The sequence below is a fragment of the Somniosus microcephalus genome, chromosome 2 (genome assembly GCF_052327205.1).
Source record: "Somniosus microcephalus isolate GS21.2 chromosome 2, FLI_Smic_1.0, whole genome shotgun sequence".
NCBI lineage: Eukaryota > Metazoa > Chordata > Chondrichthyes > Squaliformes > Somniosidae > Somniosus > Somniosus microcephalus.
The window spans coordinates 228561242-228585003 of NC_140988.1; the positions used below are offsets into that span (position 1 = coordinate 228561242).

A 23762-nucleotide genomic window follows, 5' to 3' on the forward strand; every position below is an offset into this window, starting at 1 on the left:
TGGTACCAGGGGGAGAGATTCAAGTTCCTGGGGCATTGGAACCGGTTCTGGGGGAGGTGGGACCAGTTCAAACCGGACAGTTTGCACCTGGGCAGGGCTGGAACCGATGTCCTAGGGGGTGTGTTTGCTAGTGCTCTGGGGGAGGGTTTAAACTAAGATGGCAGGGGGTTGGGAAGCAGAGGAAAGGGAAACGAGGATAAAAGCAAAAGAAAGGAAGGAGAAAAACAAAAGTGGCAGAGAAATCAACGGTTTAAATCAAACATGGCCACAGTAAATAATAATTCTAATAGGTCTAAGAGCATTAAAAAAATAAGCCTGAAGGCTTTGTGTCTTAATGCGAGGAGCATTCGTAATAAGGTGGATGAATTGGCTGCGCAAATAGAGGTAAACGAATATGATTTGGTTGGGATTACGGAAACGTGGCTCAAGGATGGCCAAGGCTGGGAACTCAACATCCAGGGGTATTCGATATTCAGGAAAGATAGGCAAAAAGTAAAGGGCGGCGGGGTAGCATTACTGGTTAAAGAAGGAATTAACACAATAGTAAGGAAGGATATTAGCTCTGATGATGTGGAATCTGTATGGGTAGAATTGAGAAATACCAAGGGGCAGAAAATGTTAGTGGGAGTGGTATATAGACCTCCAAACAGTAAGGCGGAGGTTGGGGATGGCATTAAAAGGGAAATTAAAGAAGCGTGCAATAAGGGCACAGCAGTCATCATGGGTGACTTTAATCTACATATAGATTGGGCTAACCAAATTAGTAACAATACTGTGGAGGAGCAATTCCTGGACCAATATGTCGAGGAACCAACCAGAGATCAGGCTGGGTATTATGTAACGAGAAAGGATTAATTAGCAATCTTGTTGTACGAGGCCCCTTGGGTCGGAGCGATCGTAATATGATTGAATTCTTCATTAAGATGGAGAATGAAGTAGTTGACTGAGACTAGGGTCCTAAATTTAAATAAATGAAACTACGATGGTCTGAGGCGCGAGTTGGGTAGGATTGATTGGGGAATGTCACTCAAAGGGTTGACGGTGGATAGGCAATGGCAAACATTCAAAGACCGAATGGATGAACTACAGAAAATGTTCATCCCAGTTTGGCATAAAATAAAACAAAAAAGGTGACTCAACCGTGGCTAACAAGGGAAATTAGGGATAGCATAAGATCCAAGGAGAGGACATAAAATTGGTCAGAAAAAGCAATAATCCTGAGGGTTGGGAGCAATTTAGGATTCAACAATGGAGGACAAAGGGATTAATTAAGAAGGGGAAAATAGAATATGAGAGTAAGCTTTCAGGGAACATAAAAACTGACTGTAAAAGCTTTTATAGATATGTGAAGAGAAAAAGATTAGTGAAGTCAAGCGTAGGTCCCTTGCAGTCAGAATGAGGGTAATTTATAATGGAGAACAAAGAAATGGCAGACCAACTGAATACATATTTTGGTTCTGTTTTCACAAAGGAGGACACAAATAACCTCCCAGAGATGCCGGGGAACATAGGGTCTGATGAAAGGGAGGAACTGAAAGAAATCAATATTTGTAGGGAAATGGTGTTAGGGAAATTGATGGGATTGAAGGCCGATAAATCCCCAGGGCCTGATAATCGACATCCTAGGGTACTTAAGGAAGTGGCTCTAGAAATAGTAGATGCATTGCTAATCATCTTCCAACATTCGATGGAAACTGGAACAGTACCCATGGATTGGAGGGTAGCTAATGTTACCCCACTATTCTAGAAAACGGGGAATTACAGACCGGTAAGCCTGACATCTGTAGTGGGGAAAATGCTAGAGTCCATTATAAAAGATGTAATAGCAGAGCACTTGGAAAACAGTGACAGGATCGGACAAAGTCAACATGGATTCACAAAATGTAAATCGTGCTTGACTAATCTACTGGAATTTTTTGAGGATGTAACTGGTAAAATAGATAAGGGAGAACCAGTGGATGTGGTGTATCTGGACTTTCAAAAGGCTTTCGATAAGGTCCCGCATAAGAGATTCGCGTGTAAAGTTAAGGCACATGGGATTGGGGGCAAGTTATTGACTTGGATAGAGAACTGGTTGGCGGACAGAAAGCAAAGAGTTGGAATAAACAGGTCCTTTTCCGAGTGGCAGGCAGTGACTAGTGGGGTACCGCAGGGATCGGTCCTTGGACTCCAGCTATTCACTATATATATTAATGATCTAGACAAGGGAACTAGATGTAATATCTCCAAATTTGCAGATGACACAAAGCTGGGTGGGCGTGTGTGCTGTGAGGAGGATGTCGAGAAACTCCAGGATGATTTGGACATGTTGGGTGATTGGGCAGAAACATGGCAGATGCAATATAACGTGGATAAATGTGAAGTTGTCCACTTTGGTGGCAAAAACAGGAAGGCAGATTATCTAAATGGCAATAGGTTGGGAGAAGGGGAAGTGCAACGAGACCTGGTGTCCTTGTGCACCAGTCGCTGAAGGTAAGCATGCAGGTGCAGCAGGCGGTTAAGAAGGCAAATGGTATGTTGGCCTTCGTAGTGAGAGGGTTTGAGTACAGGAACAAGGATGTCTTGCTGCAGTTGTACAGGGCCTTGGTGAGACCACATCTGGAGTATTGTGTGCAGTTTTGGTTGCCTTATCTGAGGAAGGATGTTCTTGCCATGGAAGGAGTTCAGCGAAGATTTACCAGGCTGATACCTGGGATGGCAGGAATGACGTATGAGGAGAGATTGGGTCGATTGGGCTTGTACTCGCTAGAGTTTAGAAGAATGAGAGGTGATCTCATTGGAACTTATAAAATTCTGACAGGACTGGACAGACGAGATGCTGGAAGGATGTTCCCGATGGTCAGGGAGTCCAGAACCAGGGGACACAGTCTAAGGATAAAGGGTAGGCCATTTAGGACAGAAATGAGGAGGAATTTCTTTACCCAGAGCGTGGTGAACCTGTGGAACTCTCTACCACAGAAGGCGGTGGAGGCCAGTTCATTAAATATATTCAAGAAGGAGTTGGATATATTTCTTAAGGCTAAAGGGATCAAGGGGTATGGGGAGAAAGCAGGGACCGGGTACTGAATTTGGATGATCAGCCATGATCGCACTGAATGGCGGAGCAGGCTCAAGGGGCCGAATGCCGTACACCTGCTCCTATCTTCCATGTTTCTATGTTTAGTGCTCCAATCATTTCTTTGAGCAGTGAGAATGAATTTTGCATGCAGTCTAAAGCACGAACGCCTGGTGCTAATTCTCAAACTTTTCTAAAGACACCGCCCATTCCTGGGCTATAATGAATTTCTAGCCCAAACAAACTTAAAAAAATGTTTTAATTTAAAATGTTACATTTTCTTAAATTTTTAAAAAAATAAATTGCACACTGCAAAAACTTTTAATGAGTTTTTCAGGGCCATAACCTTTGTTTAGCAGTCAATACGCTGTCAAACCCTCAGTTGCACCTACTCCCTCTGGGTCTAACTTTTTGTGGGAAATTTAACAGCGTACTTACTGCGCAAGAGCCAAAGTTTTCGTCAGTTTCCCTGATTTGAGCGATTACACTGTGCGGGGGGCTCAGCGCAGCCCTTTGTCAGAGCTGTGAATGACAGGCCGCAACTTCAGGGTTTCCACATGCGTCTGCGCCAAATCCTGAAGTTGCGGTCAGTTTGAACGGTGGAATGATAGCGAACGCTGCCAGTTCGTCATCATCCGGACCCCAAATTCCGGGCCAATATTTTTCCATGATGGGTTCAGCATAACAGCTCAAAGCTCAGATTAAGAATGGAATTTCCATTAGAGTACCACGTAGAGACATCACAGGTAAGCATAAAAATGGAAACAACAGCTTCCACTTACATTGCACCTTTAACATAAAATAACATCCCAAGGCATTTTGTAGCGCCATAAAGAAAATAGACACCAAGCCAAAGGAGACATTAGGAGATGCAACTAAAATCTTGTCAAACAGGTGAGTTTTTAAGGAGGATCATAAAAGGACGGTTCAGCAGGTAATTTCAGAGATTAGGATCTAGGTGGGTGAAGGAATGGCCACCAGTGGCAGAGTGAACAGAAGAGGGGATGCACAAGAGGCCAAAGTCAGAGGACTGGAGGGTGCGGTGAGGTGTTGTGGGACTGGAGGAGTTTATAGAGATAGGAAAGGTCAAGGCCATGGAAGGATTTAAACACAAGGTGTGAATTTTAAATGAGAGCTGTGTGGGAACTGGAAGCCAAAGTGGATCAGTGAGGACAGGTGTGATGGGCGAGCATGACTTGGTGCAGGATAGGATACAGGCAGCAGAGTTTTGGTTGAGCTGAAGATGAGAGGGTGGAAGATGGGAATTCATCAAGGAGAACATTAGAGTAATTGAATTTGGAGTTGAAAAAGACAAACTTAACTGGGCGGGTGGTGGGGGGGGTGTGGGGGAGGAGGAGAATACTCATTTTTGGGGCAGAATTCTGGCAGGGCAGGACATCTGCTCACCCTTACAGAAAAATGGGTGGGATGAGGCAGATCTGGGTCAGGGTTCATTTTGTGTGGATGATGGCCTCCCAGCAAGGTGCCTGTCACCAGAAGGGAGTCCACCAGTGCGATAGCAGAAGATCCTGGTGGTGCTTTTGCAGGGATCCCGCTGCAGTACCAGAACAGGTGCTGAGAGACCTTAAAGAAGCAAAAACGCCCTGAAAATGACAACAAGGTTCCCACTGATGGCCGCAGGAAAGACCAAGGCCTTCAGCCAGTAAGTGCTGGGCCCGACTTGGTGGAAAGGGGGCCAAGTACTACTACTGCTGCAACAACTACTTCCATTTACATAGCACCTTTAACATACAAAAATTGTCTAAAAGCACATCACAGAAGTGTGGTAAAAAAAATAGACGCTAAACCAAAGAATGCGGTATTAGGTAGTGTGATCAAAAGCTTGGTTAAACAGGTGGGCTTTAAGAAAGGTCTTGAAGGAAGAGGGGAAAGTCAGACGGAAGGAATACTAGAGCATGGGACCTAGGAAGCTGAAAGCATAGCCAAAAGGCCTTTATTCGCTACTGTGAAAACTCGGGCCTTTACCTCCACTTCCCAGAGCCTATCAACACCTTACAGTGGTATAAGTGGAGCAGATACAATGGAAATCTGCTGGGGGCCCAGACACCATCCCACCTGCAATTTGCATGAAAGAGGAGCCAGTGGTAGTCCTGCAGGGCCGGGGAAGGAAAATCACGATTGGGCTTACAAGGCAACCACCACCCTAATTCTCCCTTATTATCCACCACGACTAGTCTGACTTTTGATGGGATCACAGATGAGAATCCCACCCCCCCCAACTTTAATAATGTAGAGATATATTTAGTAACTCAGTGATTAGTTTTAAGACAGCTCCTGTCTCATCAAAATTAACAGGCTTAATAACCTCGTTAGTAACATTTCGTGGGTTGTTTTAGGAGCTGATTGTTAAAAACAATGATTGTTTTAAGAACTTAGCTAAATGCAGTATCCAGCAAAATCTAATATTTTGCAAATGTATTTGACTTTTAAAATAATTTTCATTTTTTAAAGGTCCATAAAATTAATTTGACAAATTTAGTCTTGGAATTTATTCTTCTCTGAAAACTTAAAGAATGATTTTTAAAAATCTTTATCTCTCTTTGTTCATTTACACAAGCTACAAACGTCAACGGAAAAGTTAGCCAATGACAGTTAGAGGTACTGACTCTTTACATATCAGCACAAGCAACAGCCACATAAAAGGCTTGTATTAAAAACATGGGTTTTACTCAAAGTAAGAGTATATTTTTAAACCTTTTATCATAGACAACCTAATCACAGAAAGGCTGGTGTACCTCTAACTTGCTTTATCTATCCATCTGAAAATCACAAGTATATTAAGGCCTCACCAATGCCCTGTATAATTGTAGTAAGCCTGTTTTACTCTTATACTCAAATCCCTTTGTAACAAAAGCTAACATACCATTTGCTTTCTTAATTGCTTGCTGTACCTGCATGTTAACTTTGTGATTCATGTACAAGGACACTCAGTACCCTCTGAATGCAAACATTTCCCAGTGTCTCACCATTCAAAAAATATTCTGCTTTTTTGTTTTTCCTACCAAGGTCAATAACTTCACATTTCCCCACATTGTATTCCATTTGCCATGTTCTTGCCCACTCAATCAACCTGTCCATATCTCTCTTCAGCCTCTGTGTCCTCCTTACAGCTTACTTTCCCACCTAACTTTGTATCATCAGCAAACTTAGAAGCATTACACTCAGTCCCTTCATCCAAGTCATTAATATAGATTGTAAATAGCTTAGGCACAAGTACCGATCCTTGTGGTACCCCACTATTTACAGCCTGTCAAGCCGAAAAAGTCCCATTTATTCCTACTCTCTGTTTTCTGTCCATTAACCAATCCTCAATCCATGCCACAATATCATGAGTCGTAATTTTGTGTAATAACCTCTTGTGTAGCACCTTATCACAGAATCACAGAATCACAGAAACACCACAGTGCAGATAGAGGCCATTTCGGCCCATCGAGCCTGCACCGACACATATCCCACCCGATCCCTGTAACCCCTACACCAACACATATTCCACCCTATCCCCGTAACACTAAGGGTCAATTTATCATAGCCAATCAACCTCACCCGCACATCTTTGGACTGTGGGAGGAAACTGGAGCACCCGGAGAAAACCCACGCAAACACGGGGAGAATGTGCAAACTCCACACAGACAATCATCCGAGGCCGGATTTGAACCCGGTGTCCCTGGCGCTGTGAGGCAACAGTGCTAACCACTATGCCACCGTGCTGCCCAAAAAGCCTTATCTAAGGCTTTTTGAAAATCCAAATACACTACATCCACTGGTTCCCCCTTAGCCATCCTACTAGTTACATCTTCAAAAAACTAACAGATTTGTCAAACACGATTTCCCTTTCATAAAACCATGTTGACTCTGCCTAATAAGAGTATGATTTTCTAAGTGCCCTGTTACCAAGTCCCTAATAATAGATTCTAGCATTTTGCCTACTGGAGACCGGAAGGAGCAGACCTGGTGGGAGCACAGTGAGAGTGGAGCAGTTAAAAGGAGCAGTCCCGAGTGGCAGGAGCCTGAGACCGGAAGGAGCGGGCCTGGAGGGACCATAGAAACATAGAAGATAGGAGCAGGAGTCGGCCCCTCGAGCCTGCTCTGCCATTCAATGCGATCATGGCTGATCATCCCAATTCAGTACCCTGTTCCTGCCTTCTCTCCATACCCCTTGATCCCATTAGCCTTAAGAAATACATCCAACTCCTTCTTGAATATATTTAATGAATTGGCCTCCACTGCCTTCTTTGGCAGAGAATTCCACAGGTTCACCACTCTCTGGGTGAAGAAATTCCTCCTCATCTCTGTCCTAAATGGCTTACCCCTTATCCTTAGACTGTGACCCCTGGTTCTGGACTCCCCGACCATCGGGAACATCCTTCCAGCATCTAGTCTGTCTAGTCCTGTTAGAATTTTATAAGTTTCGATGAGATCCCCTCTCATTCTTCTAAACTCCAGCGAGTATAAGCCCAATCGACTCAATCTCTCCTCATACGTGATTCCCGCCATCCCAGGTATCAGCCTGGTGAATCTTCGCTGCACTCCCTCCATGGCAAGAACGTCCTTCCTCAGATAAGGCGACCAAAACTGCACACAATACTCCAGATGTGGTCTCACCAAGGCCCAAGGCCCTGTACAACTGCAGCAAGACATCCTTATTCCTGTACTCAAACTCTCTCGCTACGAAGGCCAGCATACCATTTGCCTTCTTAACCGCCTGCTGCACCTGCATGCTTACTTTCAGCGACTGGTGCACAAGGACGCCCAGGTCTCGCTGCACTTCCCCTTCTCCCAATCTATTGCCATTCAAATAATAATCTGCCTTCCTGTTTTTGACACCAAAGTGGATAACCTCACATTTATCCACATTATATTGCATCTGCCATGCTTCTGCCCAATCACCCAACCTGTCCAAATCATACTGGAGTTTCTCGACATCCTCCTCACAGCACACACGCCCACCCAGCTTTGTGTCGTCTGCAAACTTGGAGATATTACATCTAGTTCCCTCATCCAGATCATTAATATATATTGTGAACAGCTGGGGTCCAAGGACCGATCCCTGCGGTACCCCACTAGTCACTGCCTGCCACTCGGAAAAAGCCGTTTATTCCAACTCTTTGCTTTCTGTCTGCCAACCAGTTCTCTATCCAAGTCAATACCTTGCCTCCAATCCCATGTGACTTAATTTTACACGCTAATCTCTTATGCAGGACCTTATCAAAAGCCTTTTGAAAATCCAAATACACTACATCCACTGGTTCTCCCTTATCTATTTTACCAGTTACATCCTCAAAAAATTCCAGTAGATTAGTCAAGCACGATTTACCGACCACGACCACAGCGATAGCAGAGCAGTTAAAAGGAGCAGTCCTGAGCAGCAGGAGCCTGAGGCTGGAAGGAGCGGAACTGGAGGGAGCACAGCAGTTAAAAGGAGCGACAGCAAGTCAACAGGCAGTTTTTGAAAAAGTGACATCAGAGTAAAAAAAAAGTGACATCGGCACAAGGAAAGGAGCTGATTGGTGAGTAGCTGGTGAGTGTATTTTTTTTTAAGTTTGTAAGTTTATTTCTGCTAAGTTAGTTAATAGCCTATTAAATATAGAGGGAAAGAGCTGATTGATGAGTAGCTGGGGCGTGTTTTTTGTTAAGTTTTAAGTTTATTTCTGCTGGGTTAGTTCTTAGTCTATTAAATAGAGGCATGGCAGAGCAGCTCAGTCCCATGGAGTACACATCTTGTGCCATTTGGGAAGTCCTGGACGCTTCGCGTAGCCTGGACGAGCACATGTGCGGGATGTGTCGCCAGCTACAGCAACTCGAGCACCGGGTTTCGGAGCCTGACCGGCGGCTGGAGTCATTGCGGTGCATCCGCAGAACTGAGAGTTACGTGGATAGCACGTTTCCAGAGGTGGTCACCCCGCAGCTTAAGAGAATGCAGGCAGAGGGAGAATAGGTGTCCGCCAGACAGAAGAGAAGGACCAGGCAGGTGGTGCAGGAGTCCCCAGAGTGCATCGCGTTCTCCAACCCAGTATTCTGTTCTGAGTACTGGTGATGACAATGGTTCCTCTGGGGAGTGCAGCCAGAGTCAAGTCTACGGCACCACGGGTGGCTCAGCTGCACAGGGATTGGAGCAAAAAGAGTGGAAGAGCAATAGTGGTAGGGGATTCGATAGTTAGGGGAGCAGACAGGCGTTTCTGTGGCCATAGACGTGACTCCAGGATGGTATGTTGCCTCCCTGGTGCCAGGGTCAAGGATGTCACTGAGCGGTTGCAGGACACTCTGAGGGGAGAGGGTGAACAGGCAGAGACTGTTGTCCATATTGGTACCAACGACATAGGCAGAAAGGGGGATGAGGTCCTGCAGGCAGACTATAGGGAGCTAGGACAGAGATTAAAAAGCAAGACCTCAAAGGTAGTAATCTCTGGATTACTCCCGGTGCCATGTGCTAGTGAGTACAGGAATAGGAGGGTAGAACAGATTAATGCGTGGCTCGAGAGATGGTGCAGGAGGGAGGGCTTTAGATTCCTGAGGCATTGGGACCGTTTCTGGGGAAGGTGGGACCTGTACAAGCCAGACGGGTTACAGCCGGGACCAATATTCTCGCGGGGAGGTTTGTTAGTGCAGTTGGGGAGGGTTTAAACTAACTTGGCAGGGGGATGGGCAGCAGCATATAGGAGTAGAAAAGAGGAATAAGGTACATAAAAGAGTGAGTGTGTTGGATAGTACTAGAGAAGATAGTACTAAAGGCGGTAGTAGTACCATATTAGATAGGAGCAGACTAAGAAAGACTACGAAAAATTCAAAAATGGGTTTAGAATGCATGTACGTAAACGCACAAAGTGTGGTGAATAAGGCAAACACAATTAGCTGGGTGGCAATATGATATTGTGGCAATAACAGAACGTCACTTAAAAATGGTGAGGACTGGGCACTTAATATTCAAGGGTACAAGGTGTTCAGAAAAGATAGGGAAGGAAAAAAGGGAGGTGGGGTGGCAGTGCTTATTAAGGAAGACATTGTAGTGTTGGAAAGGGAGGATGTTCTTGAGGGGACAAGGACAGAATCCATTTGGTTAGAGTTGAGGGGCAAAAAGGGTATGATCACACTATTGCGGGTATTCTATAGGCCTCCAAATAGTGAGAGGGAGGTAGAGGAGCAAATCTGCAGGGAAATCGCAGAGATATGCAAGAGCTATAGAGTGGTGATATTGGGGGACATTAATTACCCAAATATCAATTGGGATAATGCTACGGCAAAGGGAAAGGAGGGGGAGGAATTTCTGAAATATGTTCAGGAGAATTTCCTTGACCAGTATGTTCTTGGCCCAACTAGGAAGGAGGCATTGCTGGATCTGGTGCTGGGGAATGAGGTGGGCCAGGTCGACCAAGTGTCTGTGGGAGAACACTTGGGTACGAGTGATCGTCGTATCATAAAATTTAGATTAGCAATGGAGAGGAGCAAGGAACAATCTAGAGTGGAACTTCTAAACTGGAATAAGGCTAACTTCAATGGGATGCGAAAGGATCTAGCCTTCTGAAAATCCAAATACACCACATCCACTGGTTCTCCCTTATCTATTCTACCAGTTATATCCTCAAATAACTCCAGTAGGTTTGTCAAACACTATTTCCTTTTCATAAATCCATGCTAACTTTGTCGAATCCCGTTGATATTTTCTAAATGTCCTGTTATCACATCCTTTATAATAGACTCCAGCATTTTCCCTACCACTGATATCAGTTTAACCGGTCTGTAGTTCCCGGTTTGCCACATTTGCCACCCTCCAATCTGCAGGAACTGTTCCATAATCTATAAAATTTTGGAAGATGACAACCAATGCATCCACTATTTCCATGGCTACCTCTTTTAGTACTCTGGGTTGCAGATTATCAGGCCCTGGGGATTTATCAGCTTTCAGTCCCATTAATTTCTCCAGCACTACTTTTTTACTAATACTAATTTCCTTTAATTCCTCCTTCTCACTAGGCCCTTGGTTCCCTAGCATTTCTGGGAAGTTATTTGGGTCCTCTTCCGTGAAGACAGAACCAAAGTATTTGTTTAATTCCTCTGCCATTTCCTTGTTCCCCATTATAAATTCTCCCATTTCTGACTGTAAGGGACCTACATTTGTCTTCACTAATCTTTTTCTTTTTACATACTTGTAGAAGCTTTTACAATCCGCTTTTATGTTCCTTGAAAGTTTACTCTCATACTCTATTTTTACCCTCTTAATCAATCTCTTGGTCCTTTTTTGCTGAACTCTAAACTGCTGCCAATCCTCAGGCTTGCTACTTTTTCTGGCAACTTTATATGACTCCTCTTTGGATCTAATACGATCCTTAATTTCTTTTGTTAGCCATGGTTGGGTCGCTTTTCCTTTTGCATTTTTGTGCCAGAAAGGAATGTATAACTGTTGCAATTCATGCATTCGTTCCTTAAATTTTAGCCATTGCCTATCCACCGTCATGCCTTTTAACGAAGCTCCCCAATCTATCATAGCCAACTCACTCCTCCTACCTTCGTAGTTTCCTTTGTTTAGATTTAGGACCCTAGTTTCAGATTGGACTTCTTTACTTTCCATTTTAATTAAGAATTCTATCATGTTATGGTCACTCTTCCCTAAAGGACCCCGCACAACAAGATTATTAATTAACCCCTTCTCATTGCACAATACCCAATCTAGGATAGCCTGTTCCCTAGTTGGCCCCTCAACGTACTGGTCTAAAAAACCATCTCGTACACACGGTAGAAGCAATGGAAGGGGTGAAAATTGATAGACAGGATGTACTAGAAAAGCTGGGTATGCTTACAGCGGACAAGTCACCTGGTCCAGATGGCTTGCATCCCAGGTTGCTAAGGGAATTGGGGGAGGAGATAGCGGAAGGGCTTGCCATAATTTTCCAATCTTCCTAGATGCGGGGGAGGTGCCCGAGGATTGGAAAGTGACAAATTTGACACCATTGTTCAATAAAGGGTGTAAGGACAAGCCTACTAACTATAGGCCAGTCTGTTTAACATCAGTGGTGGGTAAAGTTTTAGAAACAATAATCAAGGAAAAAATTAACAGGCATTTGGAGAGGTTTAAGCTAATTAAGGAGAGCCAACATGGGTTTGTAAAAGGAAGATCGTGTTTGACTAATCTAATTGAATTTTTTGATGAAGTAGCAGAGAGGATTGATGAAGGAAATGCAATGGATGTTGTCTACATGGATTTTAGGAAGGCGTTTGACAAATTACCACAAATTGAGGCTCATGGACTAGGTGGGTCAGTGGCAGCTTGGATAAGGAATTGGCTTAAGGACAGAAAACAGCGAGTTGTGGTAAATGGCTGTTTTTCAGACTGGAGGATGGTAGACAGTGGTGTTCCCCAAGGGTCAGTGCTGGGGCCACAGCTTTTTTGAGATATAAATGACCTGGATATTGGAAAACAGAGTAGAATTTCTAAATTTGCCGATGACACCAAACTTGGGGGTGTGGCAAGCAGTGATGATGATATCAATCGACTGCAACAGGACATAGAAAGACAAGCAGAATGGGCAGACAAGTGGCAGATGGAATTTAATAGAGAGAAGTGTGAGGTGATGCATTTTGGCAGAAGGAACAGGGAGAGGCAATATACACTTAGTGGCACAGTTTTAAAGAGTGTGCAGGGACAGAGGGACCTGGGAGTTAATGTGCATAGGTTCCTGAAGGTGGCAGGACATATTGAGAGAGTGGTTAACAAAGCATATGGGATCATGGCTTCATAAATAGAGGTATTGAGTACAAAAGTAGAGAAGTTACGCTGAACCTTTATAAAGCGCTGGTTAGGCCACAACTGGAGTATTGCGTCCAGTTCTGGTCACCACACTTTAGGAAGGATGTGAAAGCCCTTGAGAGGGTGCAGAGGAGATTTACCAGAATGGTCCTGGGGATGGGGGATCTTAGCTACAAGGACAGGTTGGTGAAGCTGAATTTGTTTTCATTAGAGCAAAGGAGGTTGAGGGGTGATTTGATAAAGGTGTACAAGATTATGACGGATTTGCATAGGCTAGACGGGGAAAGGCTGTTCCCACTAATTGATGGTACAAGGACTAGGGGACACAGATTGAAGGTTTTGGGCAAGAGATACGGGGGGATGTGAGGAAAATCTTTCTTACACAGCGAGTGATGATGACCTGGAATTCGCTACTGACGGAAGTGGTGGAAGCGGAGACACTCAGTGTTTTCAAGGGGAAACTGGATAGGCACTTGAGGGAAATAAACTTGCAGGGCTACGGAGATAGAGCGGGGAATGGGACTGACTTGATTGCTCTACAGAGAGCCAGCCCAGACTCGATGGGCCAAATGGAGACTGGTCAAGAAAGAAAGAGCCCATGGGATCCAGGGCAATTTGGCACATTGGATCCAAAATTGGCTTAGTGGCAAAAGGCAGAGGGTGATGGTCGAAGGTTGTTTTTGTGACTGGAGGCCTGTGTCCAGTGGTGTACCGCAGGGATCGGTGCTGGGTCCTTTGCTGTTTGTAGTGTACATTAATGATTTAGATAATGAATGTAGGAGGTATGATCAGTAAGTTCGCAGATGACATGAAAATTGGTGGAGTGGTAAATAGCGAGGAGGGAAGCCTCAGGCTACAGGACGATATAGACGGGTTGGTCAGATTGGCAGAACAGTGGCAAATGGAATTTAACCCTGAAAAGTGTGAGGTGATGCAGTTTGGGAGGACAAACAAGGCAAGGGAATACACAATGAATGGTAGGACCCTAGGAAGGTCAGAGGATCAGAGGGACTTTGGTGTGCATGTACATAGATCCCTGAAGGCAGCAGGACAGGTAGATAAGGTGGTTAAAAAGGCATATGGGATACTTGCCTTCATTAGCCGAGGCATAGAATATAACAGCAGGGAGGTTATGATGGAGCTGTACAAAATGCTAGTTAGGCCACAGCTGGAATACTATGTGCAGTTCTGGTCGCCACACTATAGGAGGGATGTGATTACATTGGAGAGGGTGCAGAGGAGATTCACCAGGATGTTACCTGGGCTGGAGCGCTTCAGCTACGAAGAGAGACTGGACAGGCGGGGGTTGTTTTCCTTAGAGCAGAGAAGGCTGAGGGGGGGGACCTGATTGAGGTGTACAAAATTATGAGGGGCATAGATAGGGTAGATAGAAAGGAACTTTTCCCCTTAGTTGAGGGGTCAATAACCAGGGGGCATAGTTTCAAGGTAAGGGGCAGGAGGTTTAGAGGGGATTTGAGGGAAAACTTTTTCACCCAGAGGGTGGTTGGAATCTGGAACTCACTGCCTGAAAGGGTGGTTGAGGCAGGAACCCTCACAACATTCAAGAAGCATTTAGATGAGCACTTGAAACACCATAGCATACAAGGCTACGGACCAAGTGCTGGAAAATGGGATTAGAATAGACAGGGTTTGATGGCCGGTGTGGACATGATGGGCCAAAGGGCCTCTTTCTGTGCTGTATGACTCTATGAATGGCCTCCTTCGGTGCTGTTGTGACTCTATTGATGTCAGGCTAACTGGCCTATAGTTTCCCATTTTTTCTCTTCCTCCTTTCTTAAATAGCAGGGTTATGTTTGCTACCTTCCAATCTTTGGGGGCTGTGCTAGAATCTAGGGAATTCTGGAAGATTAATACCAATGCAGCTATCTCTGTAGCCACCTCTTTTAAAACCCTAGGATGCAGGTTGTCAAGTCCAGGGGATTTGGCGGTTTTCAGTCCCATTAATTTCTCCAATACTATGTCTTTACTTATACTGATTTCTTTCAGTTCCTCATTCTCTCCGGGCCCTTGGTTCCCCATTATTTCCGGAATGTTTTTTGTGTCTTCTGCCGTGAAGACAGATAGAAAGTATTTGTTTAATGTCTCTGCCATTCCCTTATTGCATTACAATTTCTCCTGTCTCTGCCTCTAATGGGCCCACGTTTACTTTCACTAATCTCTTCCTATTTACATACCTATAGAAACGTTTACAATCTGTTTTTATGTCTCTTGCTAATTTACTCTCATATTCTTTTTTCTCTTTCCTTGTTAATTTCTTGGTCCTCCTTTGCTGAACTCTAAAATCCTCCCAATCCTCAGGCTTACTACTCTTTTTATAAGCCTCTTCCTTTGATCTAATATTATCTTTAACTTCTCTTGTTAGCCATGGTTGGATCACTTTTCCTGTGGGGTTTTGTGCCTTAAAGGAATGTATATTTGTTGTAAATTATGTTTTAATTCTTTAAATGCTAGCCATCGCTTGTCTACCATCATATCTTATAATGTAGTTTCCCAATCTACCTTAGCCAACTCGCCCCTCATACCTACATAGTTTGCTTTGTTTAGATTTAAGACCCTAGTTTTGGACTTAACTAAAATCACTTTCAAACTCAATATAAAATTCTATCATATTATGGTCACTCTTCCCTAAAGGCCCCTTTACTACAAGGTTATTAATTAACCCTTTCTCACTGCACAATACTAGATCTAAAATAGCCTGTTCCCCAGTTGGTTCTTCAACATACTGATCTAGAAAACTAACTTGTATACATTTCATGAACTCGTCCCCCACACTATTACTACAAATTTGTTTTCCCCAGTCTATGTAGATTAAAGTCCCCCATGATTATTGTATTAACCTTGTTACATGCGCCTCTAATTTCCTGATTTATACTCTGTCCTACATTACAACTACTGTTTGGGGACCTAAAAACAACTCTCACCAATGTTTTCTGCCCCTTGCTGTTTCTTAGCTCCACCCAAACTAATTCTACTTCTAGATTGGTGAATTCTAGGTGGAAGCGGCAGTTCAGGTGGTAGGAGGCTACCGGCCGGCACCAAAGGGAAGCTCTCCAGCAAGAAGCTAAGTCACAGGGAGAGGTTTTTGGGAGGGTCTTGTGGGAGGGAAAGGTGGAGCTTGGGGCAGGAGAGGCCTCAACTTTCCTTGTGGGGTACAGAGGAGCACTCTGGGGAAAAAAAAAAAAACTACCTTAAGCCGTCTCTTCTGGTCCCAGATCCTCTCTCCACTACCGTCACCTGACAAGAAAACCACAACAACGTCCCCGCTCAAGCCAGAATTAAAATTGCAGTCAAGGCCCAACGACAATAAAATTAAGGTGGCCGGATCCAGGCAAGAGCCAGCCCCTGGTGTCTCCTAGGTGCTAGGGTAAGGGACATTTCAGAAAGTTTAGAAAGATTATGTTAGACGAATGACCCACATGGGAACCACTGGTACAGGAAAGAAAGGTCTGAAGTCCTGCACAAATGAGGTTAGGAGCAGGAGTCTATGGGTGGTAATCTCTGGATTACTCCTCCAGCAACATGCTAGTTTAGAGAAGGATAGGAAGATTAGGAAACTCAACACATGACTAAAGATTTATGCCAGGAAGAGACATTCCTCTTCCTTACACCACATGGGACATTGGCACCAGGTTCAGGAAAATACGAGCTATTCAACAAGGATGGGCTACATCTGAACAGGAAGGAGTTTATGTACTGGCAAAATGAATAAATAGGAACATAGGAACAGGAGTAGCCCATTCAGCCCCCTGCCCAAGCCTCTTCCATTATTCAGTGAGATCATGGATGATCAGCATCATAACTCCATCCACCCACCTTGGCTCCATATCACTTAATATCCTTGACTAGCAAAAATCCATTGTTCTCAGATTTAAAATTACTAACTGAGCTACCATCTACTGCTTTTTGTGGGAGAAAGTTCCACACTTCTACCACCAGCTGTGGAAGCTGAGTCATTGAATATATTCAAGGCAGAGATAGACAGAATTTAGAAAAACAGAGGAGTCAAGGGTTATGGGGAGCGGGCAGGAAAGTGGAGTTGAGGCCAAGATCAGATCAGCCATGATCTTATTGAATGGCAGAGCAGGCTTGAAGGGCCAAATGGCCTAACTTCTGCTCCTATTTCTTATGTTCAATTGTGTGAAGACATGTTTCCTAATTTCTCTCTGGAATGGTGTGGAGATGCCAGTATTGGACTGGGGTGGACAAATGTAAGAAGTCACACAACACCAGGTTATAGTCCAACAGTTTTATTTGAAATCACAAGCTTTCGGAGCGCTGCTCCTTCGTCAGGTGAAGTGGAGAGATGCCCCAGTTTCGATCGCTCTGCTCGTCGGCTTCTCTGGTTCTTGTCTTGTTGGAGCAGGAGCAGGAGAGAGAGAATGGTGGAAAAGAATCTGTCTTTATAGATAGTCTGCCTGGAAAAGACAGGCAGACTATCTACAAAGACAGGTTCTTTTCCACCATTCTCTCTCTCCTGCTCCTGCTCCAACAAGACAAGTACCAGAGAAGCCGACGAGCAGAGCGATCGAAACTGGGGCATCTCTCCACTTCACCTGACGAAGAAGCAGCACTCCGAAAGCTTGTGATTTCAAATAAAACTGTTGGACTATAACCTGGAGTGTGACTTCTTACATCTCTCTGGGATGGCCTGACTCTGATTTCAAGGTTAAGTCCCATGTCCTCAACTCCCCCAACCAGTGGAAAAAGTTTCTATCTACCCTATCAATTTCTTTCAAAATCCTAAAAAGCTCAAATTTCCCCTTAACCTTCTATATTCAAATGGAAAACATCCTAGTTTATGTAATTACGCCTCATAATCTAACCCTTGGAGCCCTGGTAACATTCTGGTAAATCTGCGCTGCGTTCCTTCCAAGGTCAAGATATAATTTCTAAGGTCCAGTGTCCAGAACTGTACACAGTACTCCAGAAGTGGTCTAACCAGGGCTTTGTATAGCTGTAGCAAAACTTCCTCCCCTTTATATTATAGCCCCCTAGTTATAATGACTAACATTCCATTAGGCTTTCTGATTTTTTTTTACCTGACTACTACATTTTAGTGATCTGTGTACATGGATCCCTAAATCTCTTTGGAGCTCCACTTTTCCTAGCTTTACACCATTTAAATAAAACTCGGATCTATCCTCTTTTAGTCCAAAATGGATGACCTCACAATAACCTACGCTGAAATCTATCTGCCACAGTTTTGCCCACTCGCTTAATCTGTCAATGTCCCTTTGTAATTTTATGCTCCTGTTTACATTACTACTATACCACCAATCTTTGTGTCATCGGCAAACTAGGATATATGGTTCTCTATTGTGTTATATGTCATTAATAGTGAATAGTTGAAACCCCAGCACAGATCCTTGTGAGACATCACTAATCACTTCCTTCCAATTTGCATACATACCCATTATGCCTGCTCTCAGTCTTCTACCACTTAACCAATCTCCGACCTAGGTCAATAATTTGCCTTCAATTCCACAAGCTTTAATCTTAGCTAACAGAATTTTATATGGACCCTTATCAAATGCCTTCCGGAAGTCCATGTAAATTACATCCATAGACATTCCCCTGTCTACTACTTTAATGGCCCGGATTTTGTGGTGCCGATAATAGCATACGCACAGCGTATGCCGTCGTAAGCCTTGTACAAAGCCCCGCAAGTTCCAGGTTTCTGCATGCTCTGCGCATGCGCAAAATCCGGGAACTTGCGATCTGTCAAGGTTCGCCTTGATGATCTACCGCAGCGCCTCAAAAATCACTTCGCTGGCGCACTGCCAGGCAAATGCCCACAAAACCCTTACGCCTGGTAAAAGCAGGCATAGGGCCTCTTTTCACCAGTGCAAGGGTTAATATAAATCTTAAATTAAATTTAAAAATAAAAAATCATGCAGAAACATTTTTAATTAGTTCATGTAAATTTTGGCCCAGTTTAAAATGTTTAAAATTCTTTTTCACAATTTAATTTTTATTGTAAGTACTTCATTGAAGGGTCTTTTATTTAAATTGGAAAATGGAACATTTATTTTTTATTCCAGTTTATAAATTGTTTAATTATTTGGGGATTCCTCATATGCTTATGTGGATTCCATTCGTAAATGGAATCCCCATAAGCATATAAGAAATCCACCTTTCTGATTGGAGGACCTGGCCCACGCGATCCCAGGGCGCTTCCGAACCGTCTGAGTCGCTGGGCCTTTACACAGGCATTCGCCTGCAGCTCCAGAGCCCGAAGTCTCCAAAGCCCGGGAGCCTGTAGGGAGGTGCGGATTTTTTTGTGTTAGTTTTGGACAAAACATTCAAGGGAAAAGTGTTTAAATAGTAGTAAAAAAGGATAACACTCATGTATTGCAATGCTCAAACTGCATGAAATAAATTAGGGGAATTAAAAGCAATTATGTTACAGGAAGATGTAGGTTTAGCAGCATTAGCATAAACTTGGCCGTAAATTGGGCAGGTGTGGAAAATAAACAGAGTTATAATGGGCCCTATTTTCCGATCCCTACGAACCGGAAGTAGAATCCGGGTATAAAAGGGGCGGGACTAGTGCTTGTGCACGGAGTGCTGTGCATTGAGTGCTGCTACAGTTTGGTAAGAGGGAGAGTTCGGGCAAGTGGGAGGTGAGGGTGTGTTTTTGCTCTGTTTTGTTCCCCACTCCCAGGCTTAGACAGCACTGCGGAAGCGGAGCAGCGAGACGAGTCAACCAAACAGGCCCCACAGACAGTATTCAAGGAGGAGGTTGGTGATCAGCTGGTTGGTTGGTTTTCTTCCTTCTCTTTTATTCCTTTAAGTTGGTAAGTCCTATTGAATAGTGGTGTAATAGTATCATCTATATCGGGGCAGAGGGTCTTCATAACTAATAATAATAAATTTAATTAATTACATAGATATGGGTGAACAGGTGATGTGTCACTGTTGCGAAATGTGGGAGCTGGTGGACCCCACTGAGGCTCACGGTGATTACATTTGCGATAAGCGTTTGCTGCTAGAGGAACTCAACCTCCATGTTAAAGAGCTTGAGACCGAGCTTCAGACACTGCGACACATCAGGGAGGGGGAGAAGTTCCTGGACTCTATGTTGCAGGACGTGGTCACACCTATGAAATTAATTACTGCAGATGTAGTCCGTGGTCAGGGACAGGACGGTGTGACTACGAGGAAGGTACAGGGATCCAGGATGTAGTGTTGAAGGAGACGCAGCCCTTGCTCTTGTCAAGCAGGATCGAGGTTCTTACTTCCTGTGAGGGCGGGAGCAGGGACTGCAGGGAGGATGAGCAACCTGGCCACAGCACCGTGGTACAGGGGGCCATTCAAGTGCAGGGAGTAAAAAGAAATGTTGTAGTGGTAGGGGATAGTATCATTAGGGGGATAGATAGGGTTCTCTGCAGTCAAGAGCGGGAGTCCTGAAGGCTGTGTTGCCTGCCCGGTGCCAGGGTTAAGGACATCTCTTCTGGGCTGGAAAGAAACTTGGAGTGGGAGGGGGAGGATCCAGTTGCCGTGGTCCATGTTGGTACAAACGACGTAGATAGGACAAGGAAGACGGTTCTGTTAAAGGAGTACGAGCAGCTAGGGGTCAAATTAAAAAACAGAACCTCAAGGTAATAATCTCTGGGTTATTACCTGAGCCACGAGCGAATTTGGCTAGGATAAATAAAATTAAAGAGTTAAATGCGTGGCTCAAAGACTGGTGTGGGAGAAATGGGTTTTCCTTCTTGGGACACTGGCACCAGTACTGGGACAGGAGGGAGCTGTTCCGTTGGGACGGACTCCACTTGGCCAGTGCTGGGACTAGAGTCCTGGCGAATCATATAACTAGGGCTGTAGAGAGGGCTTTAAACTAATTACTGGGGGGGGGAGGTTTCTAGAGAGCAAATAATAGAAATGACAACAGAGAAGGTCATAGACTTAGGTAGCAGTGGGGGGAATTAAAAAACAGAACGTGTCAGGAAGGGACAGAAGGTATGGAGTAAAAAGTAAAGTACTAAAAGGGGAAAAAACAGGAACTAAGTGTTACAAAACATATTTGAAAGTTCTTTATCTGAATGCACGTAGCATTCGTAACAAAATGAATGAGTTAACGGCACAAATAACGACATATGGGTATGATCTTGTGGCCATTACAGAAACATGGCTGCAGGGTGACCATGACTGGGAATTAAACATACCAGGTTATTTAGGCAGGAAGGGAGGGGAGGTGGGGTGGCTGTGTTAATAAAGGAAGGAATCACTATATATACAGAGAAATGATATTGGGTCAAAGGAGCAGGATAGTGAAACAGTTTGGGTGGAGATAAGGAATAATAAGGGGAAAAAAACACTAGTGGGTGTAGTCTATAGGCCTCCGAACAGTTGCAACTCTGTTGGACGGAGTATTAATCAGGAAATAGTTGAGGCTTGTAATAAGGGAACAGCTATAATTATGGGGGATTTTAATTATCATATTAACTGGACAAATCAAATTGGGCAGAACAGCCTTGAGGATGAGTTCATTGAGTGTATTAAGGATGGGTTTCTTGAGCAGTATGTAACTGAACCGACCAGGGGGCAAGCAACCTTAGATTTGGTCCTGTGTAATGAGACAGGATTAATTAAAAATGTCCTAGTAAAGGATCCCCTTGGAATGAGTGACCATAACATGGTTGAATTCCATATTCAATTAGAGGGTGAGAAGGTTGGATCTCAAACAAGCGTGCTGAGCTTGAATAAAGGAGACTATGAAGGTATGAGAGCGGAATTGATTAGAGTGGACTGGGAAAATAGATTAAAGGGTAAGACGGTACATGATCAGTGGTGCACATTTAAGGAGTTATTTTACAACTTCCAAAAAAAATATATTCCACTGAGGAAAAAAGGGTGTAAAAGAAAAGATAGCCATCCGTGGTTAAGTTAAGTAATTAAGGATAGCACCCGACTAAAAACAAGGACATATAAGGTAGCCAAATCTAGTGGGAGGATAGAAGATTGGGAAGTCTTTAAAAGACAGCAAAAAATAACTAAAAGTTTGATTAAGAAAGGGAAGATAGATTATGAAAGTAAATTAGCAAAAAATATAAAAACAGACAGCAAAAGTTTCTATAGTTATATAAAAAGAAAAAGGGTGGCTAAAGTAAATGTTGGTCCCTTAGAGGATGAGACCGGGAAATTAATGGTGGGAAACATGGAGATGGCAAAAACGCTGAACAATTATTTTGTATCAGTCTTTACAGTAGAGGACACTAAGAATATCCCAACACTGGACAAACAGGGGGCCCTAGCGGGGGAGGAGCTAAATACGATTAAAATCACTAAGGAAGTGGTACTTGGTAAAATAATGGGACTCAAGGCGGATAAATCCCCTGGACCTGATGGCTTACATCCTAGGGTCTTGAGGGAAGTGGCGGTAAGGATTGTGGATGCATTGGTAATAATTTTCCAAAACTCCCTGGACTCAGCAAAGGTCCCAGCAGATTGGAAAACTGCTAATGTAACACCCTTATTTAAAAAGGGTAGTAGGCAGAAGGCTGGAAACTATAGACCTGTTAGCCTAACATCTGTGGTTGGTAAAATGTTAAGAGTCCATTATTAAGGAGACAGTAACGGGACATTTGGATAAACATAATTTAATAGGACAAACTCAGCATGGTTTCATGAAGGGGAAGTCATGTTTGACAAATTTGCTTGAGTTTTTTGAGGAAGTAACATACAGGGTGGATAAAGGGGAACCAGTGGACGTAGTATATTTAGACTTCCAAAAGGGATTTGACAAGGTGCCACACAAAAGATTATTGCTCAAGATAAAAAAATCACGGGATTGGGGGTAATATTCTGGCGTGGGTGGAGGATTGGCTCTCTAACAGAAAGCAGAGAGTTGGGATAAATGGTTCGTTCTCAGACTGGCAACCAGTAACTAGTGGTGTTCCGCAGGGGTCAGTGCTGGGTCCCCAACTCTTTACAAACTATATTAACGATTTGGAGGAGGGGACCGAGTGTAACATATCAAAGTTTGCAGATGATACAAAGATGGGACGGAAAGTAGTGAGTGAGGAGGACATAAAAAACCTGCAAAGGGACATAGACAGGCTAAGTAAGTGGGCAGAGAAGAGATTTGGCAGATGGAATACAATACTGGAAAGTGTGAGGTTATGCACTTTGGCAGGAAAAATCATAGAGCAAGTTACTATCTTAATGGCAAGAAACTGGAAAGTACTGTAGTACAAAGGGATCTGGGGGTCCTGGTGCACGAAACTCAAAAAGTTAGTATGCAGGTGCAGCAAGTGATCAAGAAGGCCAATGGAATGTTGGCTTTTATTGCTAGGGGGATAGAATATAAAAACAGGGAGGTATTGCTGCAGTTGTACAAGGTATTGGTGAGACCGCACCTGGAATACTGCATACAGTTTTGGTGTCCATACTTAAGAAAAGACATACTTGCTCTCGAGTCAGTACAAAGAAGGTTCACTCGGTTAATCCCGGGGATGAGGGGGTGGTCATATGAGGAGAGGTTGAGTAGATTGGGACTCTACTCATTGGAGTTCAGAAGAATGAGAGGCGATCTTATTGAAACATATAAGATTGTGAAGGGGCTTGATCGGGTGGATGCGGTGAGGATGTTCCCAGTGATGGGTGAAACTAGAACTAGGGAGCATAATCTTAGAATAAGGGGCTGCTCTTTCAAAACTGAGATGAGGAGAAACTTCTTCACTGAGGGTGGTAGGTTTGTGGAATTTGCTGCCCCAGAAAGCTGTGGAAGCTACATCATTAAATAAATTTAAAACAGAGATAGTTTCCTAGAAGTAAAAGGGAATTAAGGGTTACGGGGAGCGGGCAGGAAATTGGACATGAGTCTAGGTTCGGAATGGTCATGGCCCTGTGGGTAGTGGAGTGGGCCCAGGGGCCGTGTAGCCTGGTTCTGCTCCTACTGTGTTCTAATTCTGTGTTAGATTT

At 44.0% G+C, this 23762-nt stretch overlaps 1 protein-coding gene across 3 annotated transcripts in view; it reads right to left on the reverse strand.

Moving 5' to 3' along the window:
- The window catches only part of tec (tec protein tyrosine kinase), a 422823-nt gene that overhangs the window by 334524 nt on the left and 64537 nt on the right, over positions 1-23762 (reverse strand). The gene's annotated exons all lie outside the window — the stretch shown is intronic.